This window comes from Jaculus jaculus, chromosome 15 (assembly GCF_020740685.1).
Source record: "Jaculus jaculus isolate mJacJac1 chromosome 15, mJacJac1.mat.Y.cur, whole genome shotgun sequence".
NCBI lineage: Eukaryota > Metazoa > Chordata > Mammalia > Rodentia > Dipodidae > Jaculus > Jaculus jaculus.
In genome coordinates this window covers 51,408,624-51,428,167 of record NC_059116.1, presented here as the reverse complement: position 1 = coordinate 51,428,167, position 19,544 = coordinate 51,408,624, and the positions used below count along the sequence as shown (strand labels likewise).

At 37.6% G+C, this 19,544-nt stretch overlaps 1 protein-coding gene and 1 pseudogene across 6 annotated transcripts in view; one reads left to right on the top strand and one right to left on the bottom strand.

Annotated features, from left to right (window-relative positions):
* Nol4 (nucleolar protein 4) overlaps positions 1–19,544 on the bottom strand; it is a 416,619-nt gene that overhangs the window by 245,571 nt on the left and 151,504 nt on the right. The gene's annotated exons all lie outside the window — the stretch shown is intronic.
* Positions 14,865–15,589, top strand: LOC105944653 (annotated as a pseudogene).

Below are 19,544 nucleotides of genomic sequence, written 5' to 3'. Positions count from 1 at the left end.
TGAAAATGTCTAATGAAACCCATTATTTTGGTTGTTAAGTGAAAACAATTCAAAACAGAAAATTGACTTCTGATTTTTAAACTGCCTGATAGTTTTTGCTATTCTTATTCCCTCCATGATTTCAAAAATATTTATAAAATTTTCTTACATTTAGCTTCAATTTAAGATAAGAGGAATTGGTCATTTATCCCTATATGTAAATGAATAAGCTGATCTATTTATAGATTGGCTATTTAAGCAGCCCTGGGAAACAAGAAAAATATGATTAGTCAATGGTACCTGCATATGTTAACTGATTCGATGATTTACCCTCAGGTCACCGAATGAGCATCCTGCCAAGCACAGTGTCTCATGAGCACTTACAAAATGTATTGCTTTACTTTTGTTATTTTCACAGATCTAGGGAATTTCAATTCATAATACAAAGTTTGCATCTTGTTGTGAAAGTTTGCTTATGATAGGTTCTACTGTGTAATGGGGAGCACTCTAGACTCTGAACATTTGCTTACATTAATGTAGGATTGGCTATCCCCTTATCACTCATGTTTATTTAGATCAATAATTGTATTCCAGACAATTTTTCCCTTCCTGATATTTGAACATTCTTTAAAATATATTTATTACATTAAAGGTGGCCACTATTATAATTGTTACTTAAATGTTACTTAAAGAAACATGAATTGCATAACTGCACTATTCATTTTGACGTTCTATGTAGGAAAATGGTTTCTTCACCAAAAAGTATAAGGCAAGACTGAACTTTGGGCTGGAGAGATGGCTTAGTGGTTAAGCGCTTGCCTGTGAAGCCTAAGGACCCTGGTTTGAGGCTCGGTTCCCCAGGTCCCACGTTAGCCAGATGCACAAGGGGGCGCACGCGTCTGGAGTTCATTTGCAGAGGCTGGAAGGCCTGGTGCGCCCATTCTCTCTCTCCCTCTATCTGTCTTTCTCTCTGTGTCTGTCGCTCTCAAATAAATAAATAAATTTTAAAAAAATTAAAAAAAAGACTGAACTTTTATAAAAATAAAAAGGCTCATAAGAAAATGTAAATCATTATTGGCATGAGTGGATGGTCATATGTGAAAAGTGTTTTTCTTCTACTTTCTAACAAAACCTCATCTCATTATTTAGAATAATGCACAGAAAAATGAAATGAAAAGACTGAGAATAATGAATGCAAATAGGAAGACAGTCAAAGTTTGTTATTCTTCTTTCCACACAAGTGAAAGAAAATGTTAAAACTCAATTACATGTTTGAAAGATGAAAAGAAATAGAAAATTTAAACATAAAGTAATTATTGCCAAGAGATATTGTTAAAATAAAGCTTCTTTCTTCTATACAGAACCAATATATCTCAATAGCTAAAAATAATATCACATGTTTTGTATAACACTATAGATATAAAAAGTATGCATGAAATAAAAAAGTGTGTGAAAACATCTATAGGCAGTTATTATAGACATTAAAATTACAGACTATAGGAAACCATTAGGTAGAATATTAATTCTCAGTTATGGAGAAAGTACATGTTAGAGAATCTAACAGGTGGAATGTTTGGAGATATGGTATATGGTAGTTTCTTTTTAAGTAGTATATGGCACTCAATAAGAAATCAAGAAAGCTTAGTTATCATCATTTATACTCATCTTCTGTTAGAAAGACCTCTAATATAATTTGATTTTAGATACATCAAATGAGAACTTACATATTTTTGTTGAATCTGAGGAAAGTTACACATGTATGATTTTTTAGATAAACAAGCTGTTAGCATGTGTTAAAAGAACAGACACGCTCTCAGAGACTAGCTATGCTGTGGGCATAATCTTTCTGTACAGCAAGCCTGCTGCATAGAACATTCCAATCTGGCTTCCCTTGATTGAGTTATCACAGATTTGATGAGTTGTACTTTTTTCCATGTGTCATGCTGCATCCATTTCCAAAACATTGTTCCATCAGACTAATAATGATACATTAGTGATAGAAATCACCACACCGAGAAATAAGCTAGTTGAAGATATTGGCCAAAACCTCAAAATTGTGAAATGTGCACCGACATTTAAGGTTGTCTAAGACATAATGTTGCTGTTATTGAAGGAAATCCCCAGGAAATTTCCAATACCCCAGAACGTCAGGACAAATTTCATGGGAAACTCATTAAAGAAAGTTATCATTACTATTGAAACAGCTCTCTCCTTCACGCCCCTCTCTCCCCATCTGTCATTCTGTCATGCATACAAACCTTCATGGACATACATACATACATGCATACATACACATACATATTGTGATAGTTTATCCTGATTGTCAAATGGGTTAGGGTGATGGGTTAGGGTGAGAGATTCTAGGAGATTAGTAAACATACGTGTGTGTGTGTGTGTGTGTGTGTGTGTGTGTGTGTGTGAGAGAGAGAGAGAGAGAGAGAGAGAGAGAGAGAGATAGCATTTCCAGGAACAATTAGATCATGAGACCTGAAACCTAATGAACGGATTAATCCATTGGTGGATTCATAAATATGATGGAATTTTTGGGAAGAGGTGAAAATAGGAGTTGTGGCTTATTTGGAGGAAGTAGATCACTGGGGAATAGTCTCTAGCCATTCCTCTGTCCCCTTTCACTCCACCTTGAGATGAGTAGCCTCTGTCAAGAGCTCCCTCCACCATGATGCTCTGCCTCATGTGCAGCCCATAATCAACAGACCCAAGAAGTATGAACTGAACCCTTTGAAACCATTAGTCCAAATAAATGTCTCCTGCCTGAAGTTGATTTTGTCAGGTATTCATTTACCACAACATAGTTAACTAATACACACTTATAGTTACATATATTAATATACATTACATATATTCTTATAACATAATATTTGTTATATATCTGTATCTATCTATCTATATTACAGATGGAAACAAAGGATGAGGGCTCTTTATAAAGATAAAAGAGTTCAAGCTTTACAATAATTTATTTATTTATTTAGTTAGTTAGTTAGTTAGTTATGAGAGAGAGGGAGAGAATGGGCACACCTGGGCCTGTAGCCACTGCAAATAGACTCCAGATGCATGCACTACTATGTGCATCTGTCTTATTTGAGTTTTGGGGACTAGAACCTGGGTTCTTAGGCTTTACAGGCAAATGTCTTAACCATTATTAAGTCATCTCTCCAGTCCAAGCCTTACAATATTTTGACAATACCTGTATATTTTATGAGTGTGTTAATTATAGCTTTCAGCAAGGCAAGTCAGATTCCAAGAAATAGAAGGCAGAGAACAAATATAGAAATATTTATCATGTAGAGAAACTGAAAATCAGAGGAGATAAAGTTGTCTCTTCTGCAGTCTAAACACTCCTTATCTGTGCCCTTGTCATTCAAGTGGCTTTTTAAAGGTGGGATGGACAGTTAGAAGAGAGACAAGGGCTGTTTGCCATCATTCTCTCATTCCTGTTTCTAGCCTGAGAAAGCTCTGAATATATACCAAGTGTTCTGAAGTTAACTAGAGATTGTTGAAGCTTCTCTTTACAAACAGAAAGAACTGGTGGAGAACAGTAACTTTTTTTTTCAAGGTAGGGTCTCACTTTAGCCCAGGCTGACCTGGAACTCACTCTGTAGTCTCAGGGTGGCCTCAAACTCACAGCGATCCTCCTACCTCCGCCACCTGGGTACTGGGATTAAAGGCGTGTGCCACCATGCCTGGCATGAGAATAGTTATTGCTAAATCAAGCTATAAAAGTAGCTATTGGCAGAGGTAGAATAAGAAACCTTGTCACAATGCAGTTTACTGATGCTATTTCCCTCCTTTTCTTCTTTTTCTTTTGTGTGTGCTCAGAGAAAGATATTGGGTACCATCTCTATTATTGCCCTACTTTTTTATGCACCCTGAGACAGTCTCTACCTGAAACTAGAGCTACTGTTTTCCAGTTAGACTAGCTTAACAAGGACCCCCAGCTAGCCTCCAACCTCCACATATGTCCATAGAAAGGTGACAGATATGCATAGCAACGGTTAGTCAGGTTTTTTCCCCCTTTTTACTTGAGGGATGAGGATTGAACCTTTTTAAAGTTGGTGATAGGGACTGAATTCAAGTCCTTATTTCATTCAATTGAAGAGCAAGAACTTTAACCCACTGACCCATCCCCTCAGTCTCATGCTGTCTTTGCAGTGAGCTCACATTAAGATCTCAAATTGTCTTATTGTTTCAGTATATTTCAGATGATTTGGGGACGGACAATGGAAACTTCCAATTGCCTACCAATATTTAGCCAAAAGACTGAGATAAATTTACTTTTATTACAAAACAGCTGGGGAAGAAATTCCTAATGATTCTTTAAGTTCAGGAAATATTTATATTATTCTATATGTCTAATATCCTTGGCTCTCAAGAGAACATACATAAGATATACTTTGTTTCTTGGCCCCTAGGCAAATGGAGAAATGGAACTCAGAAAACAATTTTAATACAAATTTATAGTAACATAATGAAATATCCTTTAAACCCCCTTTCTCCATACCCTCCAGCTATTCTTTCCTTTTACCAACCTACAATCTAACTGTGATCCTATAAACCTACTAAATAAAGACTTTTATGGTCAATTTAGTTCCACGATGTAGTTGATTTATCTGTTTGCACCACTGTCATACAATGCCAGATTCAAAGCCCTGTTCAACACTAAAATTATTGAATTGTTGAATTGCCTCAGGACTTAATATTTTGTTTGTTTTTTTTTTTTTCAAATGATAGCTAGCTGACCCAAGCCAGCAAAAGAAAATTATAAAGAAGTACAGGATTGAATTGGCTTTCTCTGAAAGATTATAAAGGATAGTTGGGTGGTAGCAATAACAAGAAACATTAGAAGGGGGAGATAGTTGTTAAAGTCTTTCATGTTGGGAAACATCAGGTAGTTCAGATTTTATGATAAGACTGTGTGTATGAAGTGTAGACTCAAAATGTGCTTGACTAACAAACAAAAGTAAACACTACAGTGAAAAATGTATTATGATCAAGTTAGTTTCATCCCCTGAGTGTCTGATGGGTTTAATGTTGAAAATTTTATTACTAAAACACCACATTAACAGATCATAAGGAAAAATACAATCATAAAAGACACAGAGAAAGAGGTACTTGAGTAAGCTAGTATGGTTTTGGTATCTCTAATCTCAAGAACTGGGATGCTGAGACAAGAAATTACCTTGGGTTTGAAACCAATCTAGACCACACAGCAAATTTTGGGACCTTGGTGATGCATAGCAAGACTGTCTGAACAAAACACATAAGAATATGTTTGAATAATTATACAAAATGGATACATTCTCTACACACGGACTCAGCCTTACCTACACATTACCTGATAATTCAAGTCCAAGGAATTAAATGCCTTGGGTCTGTTTTGTGTGTTAGGCAGGTTTTGGATGATGTAAGTTAAGAGCAAGATTGCTTTGTTTTGAAGGTAGTACTTTCAGGGGCAAAGTACCAAAAGAACATGACTGCAAACCTACTATGAAGAGACTGAATGAGAACCTCAGTCTAACTCATTGAGATAACAATGAGCATGAGTTTCCGTGTTTTCCTCCAGAACTTTTCCTGAGCAAGACTCTACATTTGGCTCTTAACTTCTGACTCTCTGTTCTCCTGGTTCCACAAACCAGTCCTATGCACTTCAATTTGTCAATGAGATTCATTCCAGTTAGTTACCTAATTTATAAAAAGACGATCCAAGTTGCCATGTGGGCTTTCCCTAGGTCTTCCCTCTCAGGTCTGGCCAAGCCAGAGAGGGGAATTCCTCTTAGCTTGGGAGCTTTTCTTTCTTCTTCCTATTTCTACTCTCTCCTAAAATAAATATTGTATAATTTACTTTCTTCATGTACACATTTTTAAATTCTTTGCTAATAGTATACAAAAACTTGAAAGCCACTGTCTTGGGGAGTTCTCTGTCTACCGGGAAGCCAAAGAGTCATCCTGGGCTCTCCACCGTGTTAAACTGTCATTGCCCCAAGGTGCTGATTTATGCAGTCATTCCAGACTTGCAAACAGGACTATAACAATAATTGCAGACCTGCCGAGCAATGCCTCAAACAGTGAGATAAGCTAGAGGTGATGTCCCAAACTCCTCTGTCATCCTTCACTGGTCTGAGGCTCCAAGGCAAGCCTGGCATTGAGGCTTTCCATGACTTTTTCAGAGGGGGCCAGATCTAGCTAAACTGGGGAATGGTCTCTAGAGTGTGGAAAGGTTTAAAAATAAAAACAAATAAGGTAACTCTAAAGAAGCACTTATTGTATGGAAAAAAAAAAAAACCAAAAAACATGTAACATGAGAAAAATGCAAAAAGGCAGAATTTTAACTTAGGGAAAAGTAGAGCAGATTTCCTAATACTGTAACTCTAAATGTATGACAAAATAATCTTCCCTACAAAAGCATTTCGGATAAATGCATATCTAAGCATCTTTGCCCCTCTATATTTATGCTCTAGATATTAGCCATTTTTTTTTCTTTTTCTGTTTTTGGAAACAGATGATGACTGCCTAAAAGCAGTTTCAAATGATGAAATATAAATTCACACACATGACATATATATGTACACAAATAATATAACAAAATAATTAATTAAAACTCCTCCAATTCATTGTAAATTTTCCAATTGCTAATTTCTTTTTTATTACTTATAAAACTAGTTTACATTTCTATAAATTATAAGTATTTATGAAGCAGCTGTCCTTATAAATTCAAAGAATTTATAAGCTTAATTACTTTTACTCATAATTTTAGTAATTAAATAAATTCATCATGTAAACCATTTTAAAAGGCATTAAAAACTTGAGTTAAAAAATTAATAGCTTTGTGTTACTCTCAGGTATTTCAAATCCAGAAATCTAAGCAGGTTAAAAATTGAAAACAGAACCACTTTTTAAAAATTTTTTTGGTTTTTCGAGGCAGGGTCTCCCTCTAGCTCTGGCTGACCTGGAATTCACTATGTAGCCTCAGTCTGGCCTCTAACTCATGGCAATCCTCCTACCTCTGCCTCCTGAGTGCCGGATTAAAGGCATGTGGCCAAAACAACTTTTAAGAACAGGTTTAGGGCTGGAGAGATGGCTTGGCAGTAAAGGTGCTTGCCTGCAAAGCCTCTGGACCCACGTTCTATCTCTCTCCAGATGCCACTTAAGTTAGATGCATAAAAGGTGAAGCAAGCACAAGGTCACACATGCCCATTAGGTGGCACAAGCATCTGGAGTGTGATTGCAGTGGTTGATGTCCTGGTGCACCAATGCTCTCTCTGTCTTTTCCCCTCTCTCTGCTTCTCTCACACTCTCTAAAAAAGAAAACTTAAAAGAATAAGTTTAATTCTGAAGTATTTTATTATTTGTGTAAAAATGAAGCATTATTTTATTTTGTGCAACTTTCTGAACAATTTCAAACAGAGAAACAAATTTGCAGAACAAAAAATGTGAGTTACACAAATGAAAATCTCAGGAGGAATTTGGTGTGCAGCTGAACAAATTTTAATAGCTTTTCTAATTAAATCTTACCATCATACAATATTAACCATTAAATTTAATTTCCCACCAAGCATAGTTTTACATCATTTTATTAAAAAACATCTTTTATTAGATTTTCCAACTAAATTAAATGGTGAGTAGTAGTTGCTTTCATTGTTGGTTTATATCCTTCAATAATTACATAAAAGTATCTTGTTCTGCACTTTATATGGGAGCCCATTTTTTACTAAAATGTTGTTTACATATGTGCTAAGCTTTAAAAGAAAATTTCACATAAACACTGACCAGTAAAATTTTAGACAGAATTATGCCTTGCCCATGTGTAAATGTAAATTGCACACAGAGTGTGTATGTACATGCAAATGAAAATAGGGGCTAGAGAGACATTTTCCTAAATTGTAAAAGAACTGTCATCCACGACCATTGTAATTAAGAACTGGTAATGGAACCCCCACACAGTGTCAGCAAGTAACTCAGAAGGTGCTGCTGATCAAAACAGCATTTGGGTGTGAATGGACTCCTGAGGCTTTACCCTTTTGAGGGCTCCCCTGTTAATAGGGCACTGCAATAAGTAGACTTGCCTTTTGTTGTTGTTCTTTTTGAGCTTAGAATTGAACCTAGGACCTAGTACATAAAGAATGTTTTTTTTTTTAAATATGGTCTAGAACATCATTTCCCACACTTTTGTCCAGTATTATATTGTTAGTAATCCAATGACATTGAAGAGACTCATGACTATTCCATAGGATAAACTCATATTCCAAGAGGCTTATTCTGACAGCTCAGCATGCAATCTAAATTAGGATAAATGGAAAAGTAAGATTCCTTAATCATAACCCCTTGCCCTCTTTGTTATCTTGACAACTAGATCAGTATATTTTAATCCACCTCATGTTCTGCTTCTCCAGAGCTGTGGCCATTTTACAAGTGTTCAAGTTTAGATAAACATAAAGGACATGTGTGAGCATCTAAGACAACAAAAGATGCACCCTGATTTCAAATGTAGTGTGGTTTCATATTCTCACTGCTCGAGATTCATTTATAGTAGAACTTGAATGAGCCAGGATCAATAAAATGTGGCAATTCATACAGTTCTTTCTAATGTGTCATATGTATGTATAAAACTTCATTACCTAATGTATGATAGAAGTCAATACATATTTGTTTAATGAATAAATTAACACTTCACTTCTCACGATTATTCATCCCTATTATACCCAAGGATCCAGGTAAGTCAGTTTTGAGAATGATACCTCCAAATGGGATATTTGCTTCCTCTGTGACTATGTAGGCCTTGAATATGCTTTCTCTGGGGTTAAATCCTCTGTCACTTACTTATTAATGGGAAATAAACTCCTACTGTTAATATTTGAAAGTGAAAAAGAAAATATTTAACATAGGAATATTTTGAAATGGGTTTCTTAATCTTTGCTAGTAGTAGCACCACTAGTAGTATTTGGGGAAAATGTTTTAGATTAACATATTGTCACAGAAACATCTACATAAGCCTAGAAACAGTATTTTCCCCCCAGAATTTTGTGTAGGTATAACCAGGCCTTGCAGAATTCAATGGACACTGGTGCAGGATTCAGTTTATTTCAGAGGAAAAAGTAAGAAAGATCTCTAAGTCTTGAGAACTGTCTTCTGACAATATGACATGGAAAATAGCACATCTTTATAGTTAAATGCTGCTATTCTTCAACAGTATGCAATATAAAATATTGGAATACAGAATAGTATTTAATTAAACTATGTGTTTAAAAAATGTATTTAATTAAGCTACACATAAATAAGGTAAGGTCTGGGCTGGAAAGATGGCTTAGTGTTTAAGGCACTTACCTGCAAAGCCAAAGGACCCAGGTTTGATTCCCCAGGACTGACGTAAGCCAGATGCAGAAGAGGGCTCATGCATCTGTAGTTTGTTTGCAGTGGCTGAAGGCCCTGGCATGCCCATATTCTCTCTCTCTCTCTCATAAATAAATAAATAAATAAATAAATAAATAAATAAATAAATAAATAAATGAGGTGTGATGGTTCATCTTCACTGTCAACTTGACTAGACTCAGAATCACTATGAAAATACACCTCTGGGTGTGCTTGTGAAGGTGCTTTGTGCAGTAAGGTTTACTACAGAGGTCAAACCAGCCAACCTGACTATAGCAGCACCATCCATGGGCTGCAGTCCTGGGCCAGGTACAAATACAAATGAGAGCGTCAGCTGAGCACCAGCACTCTTCTCGGTGTGTCCTGACTAAGCAGGACTCTGACTGGCTGCCTCACGTACCTGCGGGTGTTCATCCCCACCGTGATGGGCCGCATTCTTTCACAAAACTTGAATTCAAATAAATACTTCCTAATGTTCTATTTGTCAAGTATTTTTTCAAAGTATTGTTAAAAATAACCTATAAAAATGTATAACTGATATCATTTATTGATGTAGTAGCTTTTGGAGACAGGGTCTTACTATGTAGCTTAGGCTTCTCTAGAACTCTCAATCCTCCAGAGCCATGGTTTCCTGAGTGCTGAGACTATAGATGTAAGCCATTCAAGCCTGGTATAGCTTATCTCATTTAATAAATAAGCTGCTAGATTTTTACTAAACTAAATTTCCATGTAAACATTATCTCTTCTTAATAGTGAAAAGAACTGAATGCCATTAAAATTTATTGTAATTATTCATGATTATATATGACAATATACATGCATATATACACTTATATATCTTGTTATAGCTTAATATTTGTATAAAAGTTACTCACTAAAGTGCAATTTACCGTTTCATTTTAACAAAAATAACCTGTACAACTGAAGCATATCAAAACATCTATCATACAAATGTTATGAGGAGTGAGATTTTAAATTTCTGACAGATGAGTTATCATTATGTGATAACAGAACTATCAAATGCATCACTGAATGAAATTTTTATGTTGATAAAATATTTGAATAGGCTGTTGTGAGTAGAAGTTGAGTGACTATTGCATAATCAGCTTTTTCAGAGTTGATTTAATGCCCTTCTTCCTCTTTGCTGTTTTCTAGACATTGCTAAACCCCTTTGCTTGGCATACAAATGCTGTTAGGGTGTGAAAAAACAACAATTCAATAATAAAGTACAACCAAAAGCCTCATAGCATTTAGTAAATGGCAGAATGTATATATAATGCTGATCCCCTAAACATATCGCCCAGTGATATCACAGCTGCCTTAGCGTGAGAAAGTACTGATGTTCATTCACAGATACACCATCTGATGACACATTTCTCAGAGTGTGTTCTGTGTGACTGTCCCAAATACTGTACAGAAACCTAAACTACGTGTAAAAATGTAAAAGTACTGGGCATGATGGCACACAACTTTAATCCCAGCACTTGGAGGAGGATCACTATGAGTTCAAGGTTACCCTGAAAATACATAGTGAATTCCAGGTCAACCCAAGCTAGAATGAGACCCTATCTTAATAAATAAATAAATAAATAGAAGGTCAGTGGAGAAGCTCCTATGGGATGGGAAAGGCCTGCTGTTGTGTGTGGGGTGAGTAGACCCCAGCTCCAAGGCTCCCCAGTGCTACACACATGTGGAACAAATAGGTCCCAGCTCCCAGTTTCTTTAGTGGCATGTGTGTGGAGAGGAAGTAGGCCCAGGCTCATGGGTTCACCAGTGGCTGGTATGGGGTGAGTAGGGCCCAGCATACATGTGGGATGAGGAAGCTCATGTCTCCAGATCCCTGGTGGTTCACCAGTGTGTGGTGGGTAGGCCCCAAATCCCTTGTTCTCCAGCAGTGGATAGGGAACCACCAGATCCCCACTATAGTCATTAGATCATTTAAGCAGAAAATTAACCATGAAATAAGGGAGTTAAACAATACCATAGATCAGTTGCACCTAACAGACATCTATAGAATATTTCACTCTAATTTCACAGAATACACATTCTTCTCAACAGCTCATAGTGTCTTCTCTAAAATAGGTCATATATTGGAATATAAAACATGTCTCAACAAATTCAGGAAAATCAAAATAATTACACACATTATATCAGACCACAATGTGATAAATCTTGAGATTAACATCAAGGAAAGCAACAGAAAATCCTCCAACACCTAGAAGCTGAACAATTCACAATTAATGCATGGATAGTAAAATAAAAAAGGAAATTAAAACATTTCTGGAACTGAATGATAATGAAGATACAACATACCCAAACTTATGGGATATAATGAAGGCAGTCATAAAAGGAAAGTTTATAGCACTGAATGCTTTCATTACAAAAACAGAGATCTCAAGTGAACAATTTAACCATCAAGCTGAAGGCATTAGAAACACAAGAACAATCCAAACCCAAGAGTACCAGATGTAAAGAGATAATCAAGATCAGAGCAAAAATCAATGGATTGGAACTCAACAGAATTACTGCTGACTTTTCAATGTAAACTCTGAAATCCAGAAGCTATTGGAATGGAACATTTTAAATTCTAAAAGTCCATGGCTGCCAACCCAAAATGCTATCTATATCCAGCAAAATTATCCTTCATAATTGAAGGTGAAAGAAAAAAATCATTGATAAAATCTATATGATAATGTGAGCATTATATCAATCCTACAGAGAATATTGCATGAAATATACCTAAACTGAAGAGACAAACAATCACACGCAAGAGTAGACAAAAGAGAGAAATAAGAAGTATGAGTAGGATAGACAGGAAAGCTTACAAAGTCCAAGGAAACACCAAACTCTACAAAGGCTACAACTTGACAGGGATTAATTTGTACCTCACAGTTATAACTATAAGCATAAATGGGCATCAGTCAAAAGACATAAGTTTAAAAGCTGTATCAGAACAATGAATCTATCCATTTGTTGTTTAAAGAAAACCCACCTGACCAATGAAGATAGACACTACTCTAGGGAGAAAGCATGGAAAAGTATATTCTGAGCTAATGAAAATAAGAAAATCATGCTATGTGAAGTCACACAGGTTCAGAAAGACAAACACCTCATGACCTCTCTCACATGCAGTTTCTAAGCAAGACCAGCATCAGTTAATTGTAAGCCACAATAAATATCCACAGTATGGAAATGGTACTAGAATGTTCATAGGAAAAATGGTAAACAGGGATGGAAGGGATTAGGGGCTACTCAACTACAAGTCAATGGTCAGAAAAAAAGAAAGATAGGGAAAGACCTGGAGATAGAGGAAGATAAGGTGGTGGGGGGGATGCAGAAAACTAGTGAAAATATGACCCCATTCCATAGAAACTTTCTTCCTGGATATCAATGGACAAGTCATTGCCCTCAATAAAGGGGAGGAGGAACACAAACAGAAGAGTCCCACAAGAGGTGGTGAAAGCATAACCCTAAAGCCATGGGCTCTGGCTATTAAGTTCCAGGGTCAGAATTGGGCTTGCCACCAAAGCAAGCTGTTGGTTAGGGAGACATGAGGTCCCCAAAACAATACAGGCCATTGCCAAAAACAAGTAACCTCAGAAAACAAGTAACAAATAGATCAGCTGCTTTTATTTTTTTTATTTTATTTTATTTTTTTTTATTTTATTTATCTATTTGAGAGCAACAGACACAGAAAGAAAGACAGATAGAGCAAGAGAGAGAATGGGCGCGCCAGGGCTTCCAGCCTCTGTAAACGAACTCCAGACGCGTGGTGCGCCCCCTTGTGCATCTGGCTAACGTGGGACCTGGGGAACCGAGCCTCAAACCGGGGTCCTTAAGCTTCACAGGCAAGCGCTTAACCACTAAGCCATCTCTCCAGCCCGATCAGCTGCTTTTAAAAAGCACATATCCACAGTAAAGAATTGAGAGTGAATACTTCTTTGAGCTAGTCTATGTTTTCACAAATTTTTAGGATCTCAGATTTAAAGTCAAAAAGAAGTGGCACCAATTATACCTAGAATTCATTTAAATACACAGCAGAGAAAGGCACTTTTCCATCAATGGACATCTCAGTGGAAGTTGTTTTGATCTGTTAGGTATGAGGGATATTCTGTGGAATTCTGTTAAGCATGTTCTTTAATGAGTAAATTAAATGTGCACATAACCTTTAAATTAATTTAACCTAAATTCATTCCTTTGAGTTCATTAAAATATTTAAAATACAATAGCTTCTTTAAACCAAAAATGAGGGTAAATGTTTCCTATACAAAGATTAGAATTTCTATGCATTTTTATCTTTATGGTTTTATTTAATTAGGTTTCCCTTAAAATAAGAAAAAGAAGCTAACTATTATAAATTAATCTGCCATAGAAGAACTATTCTTCTCATAAATTCTTCATTCAGTTTGTCATCTTGACCTTTACTTAATCATCCAACCTGGGGCATGACATTTCTTTCTTGTCTTTATTTTTCCAAACACACCAGAATTTGATGAAGAGATTGCAAATCTTTCAAAGAGAAATTAAAATAAAAGTATTCTTAAAAATCTGTACTCATATATTTTTATATGGTGCCCACAAAAGACATCATACATATCTACTAGTTTCTGTTCTAATTGTTGGGTCAGATTTTTATAAGCCACAATATCCAACTTCAATTATTTTAAGTAATACTTATATCTTATGTTAAAGAAAGTAGAGCATTTAAATTTAAGTACTAAAATTGCATTTGTTCATACTTTAGATACATTATCTTGGCTTGGTGGCCCAAACCTGTAATTCCACCACTTGGGAGGTGGAGACAGGAAGATTGGGCATTCAAGGTAGGCCTGTGTACATACCAACTATGAAGCCACCCTAGGCTACATGAGATCTTATCCCCCCAAAAGTATATTTTAGTTCAATTAAAACTGAACTATTGGGCTGGGGAGATGGGTTAGCAATTAAGGGTCTTGACTGTAAAGCCTAAATACCCATGTTTGACTCTCCAGATCCCATTCAAGCCAGACGCATAAGGCCAAGTGCAAGTTCACACATGCCCAAGAGGTGGCACAAATATCTGGGGTTCGATTGCAGTGGCTGAGGCCCTGGCATGTCAGTTCTCTTTCTCTAAAAAAAAAAAAAAAATCCTGAAATTTCAACAAAGTATTAGGATAAGAGTTTATTCTACAACTTCTCTAAAATCTCTGAACACATCTGACTTCTGGTTATAGAAAAATGAGTTTGCTCTGTCAAGATGAAATATTGCTCTAGATCTGGACTGTCTGATATGGTAGCCACTTTTCATATGTGGATGTTGAAATATAAATTAAACTTAGATTTATAAAATATTAAGGGCCTAAGAAGATAGCTCAGTGGGTGAAATGTTTGTCTCAGAAGTACAAGGACCAGAGTTTGATCACCAGTGTCCACATAAAAATAAAGAAGTGGAGTGCCATTTCTCTCCGACCCATTGTCACTACTATGTGCTCGCCGCCGCGAGCTCGGATCCTGCCGGGAAAATGTCTGATGAACTTTCATTGGCAGATGCACTCTCTGAACAGTCTCCTGCCGAAACCTCTGCTGTGAGCAGTACAAAGCCTGGCCAACCTCAGGGCTGGCCAGGTTCCAGCCTTGGACTAACCCAGTGCCCCACCTTCTGTGCCACGGGACTCCCGCCAGGTGCAACGCCCTCCACTGTGCCTTTTGGACCAGCACCAACAGGGATGTATCCCTCTGTGCCTCCCAGCGCCAGGACCCCCAGGATCCTTTCCTCCTTCTGGACCATCATGCCCCCCACCTGGTGGTCTTTATTTAGCCCCAAGTGTGCCAGGCCCTGGCCCCACAGGGTCATATGCTGTACCAAATATGCCCTTTCCAGAGCTACCTGGACCATATGGTGCACCCACAGATCCAGATGCAGCTGGTCCTTTAGGTCCATGGGGATCCAAGTCTTCTGGACCTTGGGCACCAGGAATGGGAGGACAGTATCCTCCTACTCCCAATATGCATACCCATCTCCAGGTCCATATCCCACTCCTCCTCCCCCACAAGCACCAAGGGCAGCACCGCCTGTTCCATGGGGCAGTGTGCCACCAGGAGCCTGGGGACCAGCGGCACCATATCCTGCCCCTACAGGATCATATCCCGCACCAGGACTCTATCCTACACCGAATAATCCATTCCAAGTGCCTTCAGGTCCTTCTGGTGCTCCGCCAATGCCTGGTGACCCCATTCTTATCATTAACAGTGGGTGAGGAGATGACGCTTTGCTTTTTGAAGTACAGGTATATGTGCATGTGAATGCATATATGAAAATTGCTGGTTTCACTATGAGAGGGCATTCATGAAAGAACAACTCTTGCACCTCAGAGAAGATATCTACTTCCTATACATGGATGTATGGAACATCAAATAGATACAATAAGATAAAAAAGTACACACCAATCATTCAAATGTTAATTGTTTTTTGTGGAAAACAGTGATTATGTATATTGAATAGCTCTTTGATAAGATTTGTTTAAATCATGAAACTACCCTTAAAGTCTAAAATAGTGTGGGTTATTGTTAGAATCTGTAATTTAATTGGCAAGTTATTTCAAGTAGTTTGCTAAAATCACCTTCACCCCCAATAACTTGGAAAGCAGTCACCTAATCTGAACATGGCTTCTCCTTATTTTGAGCTCCTCTATGGGCTATGTTAACTTGGGCCTATTATGGTTATGTTTCAGATTCATATTTTTAACTTGTCAAATGCCTAGTTCAGTAGCCAGACAGTGTTCATTTTTATACTTGAGCTTCTAGTAAAAGCTTCTGAACTGTTTCATTTTTGCCTTTGGGTCATGACGCACTGAAATCTGCCATTTATAAAACTTCTTGTGTATGTGTGGTGCTGGAGGTGGAGCCTAGGCCCTCATGCATGCTAGGCCCCCACTGAGCTACGCCCTTTTTACAAGCCAACATGTACGCAAAGTGTATTCTTGGAGAATCAGTGATCTCTTTGTGTTGCTTTAGAATGGATCATGCAGGAAAGAATGATTCCTTGTTTGGAACCTTGAACTACATGCCCTAGGACGTGCTTCACTGCAGTGAGGCAGCTCTTCCTCAGCCCACCTGCCGCCTCCCCACCCCAGCCTTCCTTCGGTCCTTTAGAAAGAGCACATCCGTGACTCCTTCCTCTGTGGAAGACTGGCACAATAGACATTTATTGTAAGAAAGTACAACAGTTTTGTTTAGAGAACATTAAGTCCTACAGATATGATTGCTCTCTTTGTACAAGTGTGAATCAAACATGCATTAGAGTCGGGTTAAGCTATGGAATTGTTTCCTGAGTCTATAAAGTGTTTATGGCCATCAGTTCTGTTCTGTTTGTTGGCAGGTAGATAAATAGAATTGAGAACCACCTTTGAAGAAATTATTTCCTAGCACAACAGTAACAATAACAAATTGTGGATTTCTGCAACAGAGTTTAAAGCAGTGAGACTGTATTGCTTAGATAGTGTTCATTATAACAACCAGAGCAGTTCTGGTAGCTTGGTGATACCTTGCCTCTAAGTCTGAATCAGTCTTGTATTTGGAACTGATCTTGATCTTATTTAGCAAATAACATTGTGAACTTTTGAAGTATCCATTGGGTTTCTAAAATGTATTGTGAATATAGAAAGATTTATGCTTGAATTCTGTTTTACTTTGAAATAAAATATTGAGTAGTTTACTTCTGTAATTAAAATGTCAAGAATATCAAATGCTGCCAATTTAATGTTTCTGAAAGCCACCTTTTAAGAAAACAGTGGTCCTCTCTGAAATACATATTTAGCGTTGAAGCCTCCATTACTTTAGGTAGATGATAGGTGCAAACTTGCAGGGTTGAGAAAGGTAGAAGCTGATTTGATTTCTTGGACAGTGTTAGACTGAGGAATGTCCTTAGCCCTTACGATAGCAAAAATGATCTTTTCATCTTTCACTTCTTTTCAAGGACTGGTGGTAGCTGTCTACCTGTCACTAAGACCCTTACCAAAGTAGCCTTAAGTCTATAAGGCAGGTGACCTTAGGTGTCCTAGCTTCAGTTACCAGTCAATATCAAGATGTCAGTTAGGGAAGGATCAGCTGTAGGGAAAGAAGACACCAGCAGAAATAACTCTGTAGTTATTCTGGCCACCCTATAGTGGATAAATGTGTAATTCTGAATTCAGTATCTCCTGTTAACATCAGAGAAGATTAAGTGTGACTTAGTGTGGGAATCTAATTGTGGAGTCCATTGAGTATAGAAGAAATCTTTTGCTAAAGGATAGGAAGGACCATGAACCCAAGACTTAAGATTATACTCAGAAGTATGTAATAAATGGAGTGACCTGTCCACATGGTGCATGCTGGGTAATACTGCCATTCACTTTAAACCTTTGTTTTCAAGGACTTTGCAACTAGTGTTTGGTTCTTTTAGCATGAGAAGGGAAATACTATTTTCTTTTGTTTAATTTTATTTTTACAGAGCTTTTCTCCAGTTGTCCACAGGGTAGAGTAGATAGAGGTGTCTCAATTCTTAGAGGTATTCTAAGTCAAAAACTATTTCTGGGCTACAGGTAGAGTTAAAAGCAACAAGATCAGAGAGCAAATGAAGAAAAAGATTATGGCAATGGTTTGGGTTTTTTCCCCTACCTAACAAGGAAATGAAAGTGCTTTTAAAACAAGTCATGCTAGGCTGACTTGGGGTTTCAGGGAGTACAAATTGCAGAATATACTGACATGGACTTCAGATGATTTTTAACTTAATTTTATAGAGCTAGTTGAGATGTATTCTCATGAGATGAGAAACATGAATGGTGTTTCTGAGTTGGGAGTCTGGTTTTAAAATGTTGTTCCCAAAATAACAATGAAAAATTGTTGCAGTCCGGTTTGCATTGCTGTTAGAAATCACCTAACCAAGAGCAGCTTCTGGGAAAAAGAGATTTATTTTGGCTTACAAGCTTGAGGGGAAGCTCCACGATGGCAGGGGAAAACGATAGCATGAGCAGAGGGTGGACATCACCCCCTGGCCAACAGAAGGTGGACCACAGCAACAGGAGGGTGTGCCAAACACTGGCATGGGGAAACTGGCTATAAAGCCCTTAAGCCCGCCCCCAACAATATACTCCCGCCAGGAGGCATTAATTCCCAAATATCCATCAGCTGGGGAGCTAGCATTCACAACACCTAGGTTTATGGGGGACACCTGAATCAAACCACCACAAAAATATACCTCAGAACCATCTCTCAGAATTGTCCAGAATCCAGTACTTCATAAAGGGCTTCAGATACCTTGTCTTGTCTGCTCTGGCCTTGCCTGTGGTGTTTTTGTGCTTCTGAAGACACTTTTCACAGCTCTGGCAGTTTACTTGTGTAAAGTAATATATTGATTATTCACAACATCCATTTTCAATTGCCTGAGGACTGCTGCCTTTCTTCATTTTTCTTGTATCAGAGAATAATAGGACAGGCAAGAAAAGGGGTGACTTTGCCCTCAATCATATCACTACAATGAAGTGCTTTCTAGAAGTTTGCCTGTGCTATATATTACCTCATTAACAATATCTTTGATCCTCAAGTAGGCAGCTTTGGAAGTCAGTGTAGATTGAACATAGCTCTACTCAGTTTCTAGTAGGAAACTGCTGGGTTTACATAACAGTTGCCTGTACGTCTAGAAGTTAATGCCAATGTCTTCCTCACCCTCAATGATGTAGAGATAAAAGCTGGCTTTATCAAGTGCCAGGGTTACAAACTAGAAATTAAGTTTAAGCAGAGGCCTTCTATTAAGTTTTTGAGAAAAGAAGTTTAAACTCAGATGAATAAAACTGTTGAGACAGGAGAAGGTGGGCTTCAGAGAAGTCCGTGCCCTTGGTAAAGCAGTGACACTGAAGACTAGACACTTGATTTTCAGAATGCCAACAAGTAAAACAAAACAGAAAATGGTAAATAATCAGTATTGCAGTGGCATGTAAGCTCTGGCTGTAGAGCCCATCTGTGGACAGTTTGTTCCCTCAGCATGCGTGTCTGTGATCACGTGCTGTGCTGAAGGCCAGACGTGAGAGATGGAAGAAATCCCTGTCCTTGAGGCTCAGTCTAGGGTTGGTGACCTTACAAACAGAACTCGTTACTTATACCCATGACTGGTTACCTAGGTACAAAGTATTACATAGCTGCTGATGGAAATTATCAGTCTGCTTTAG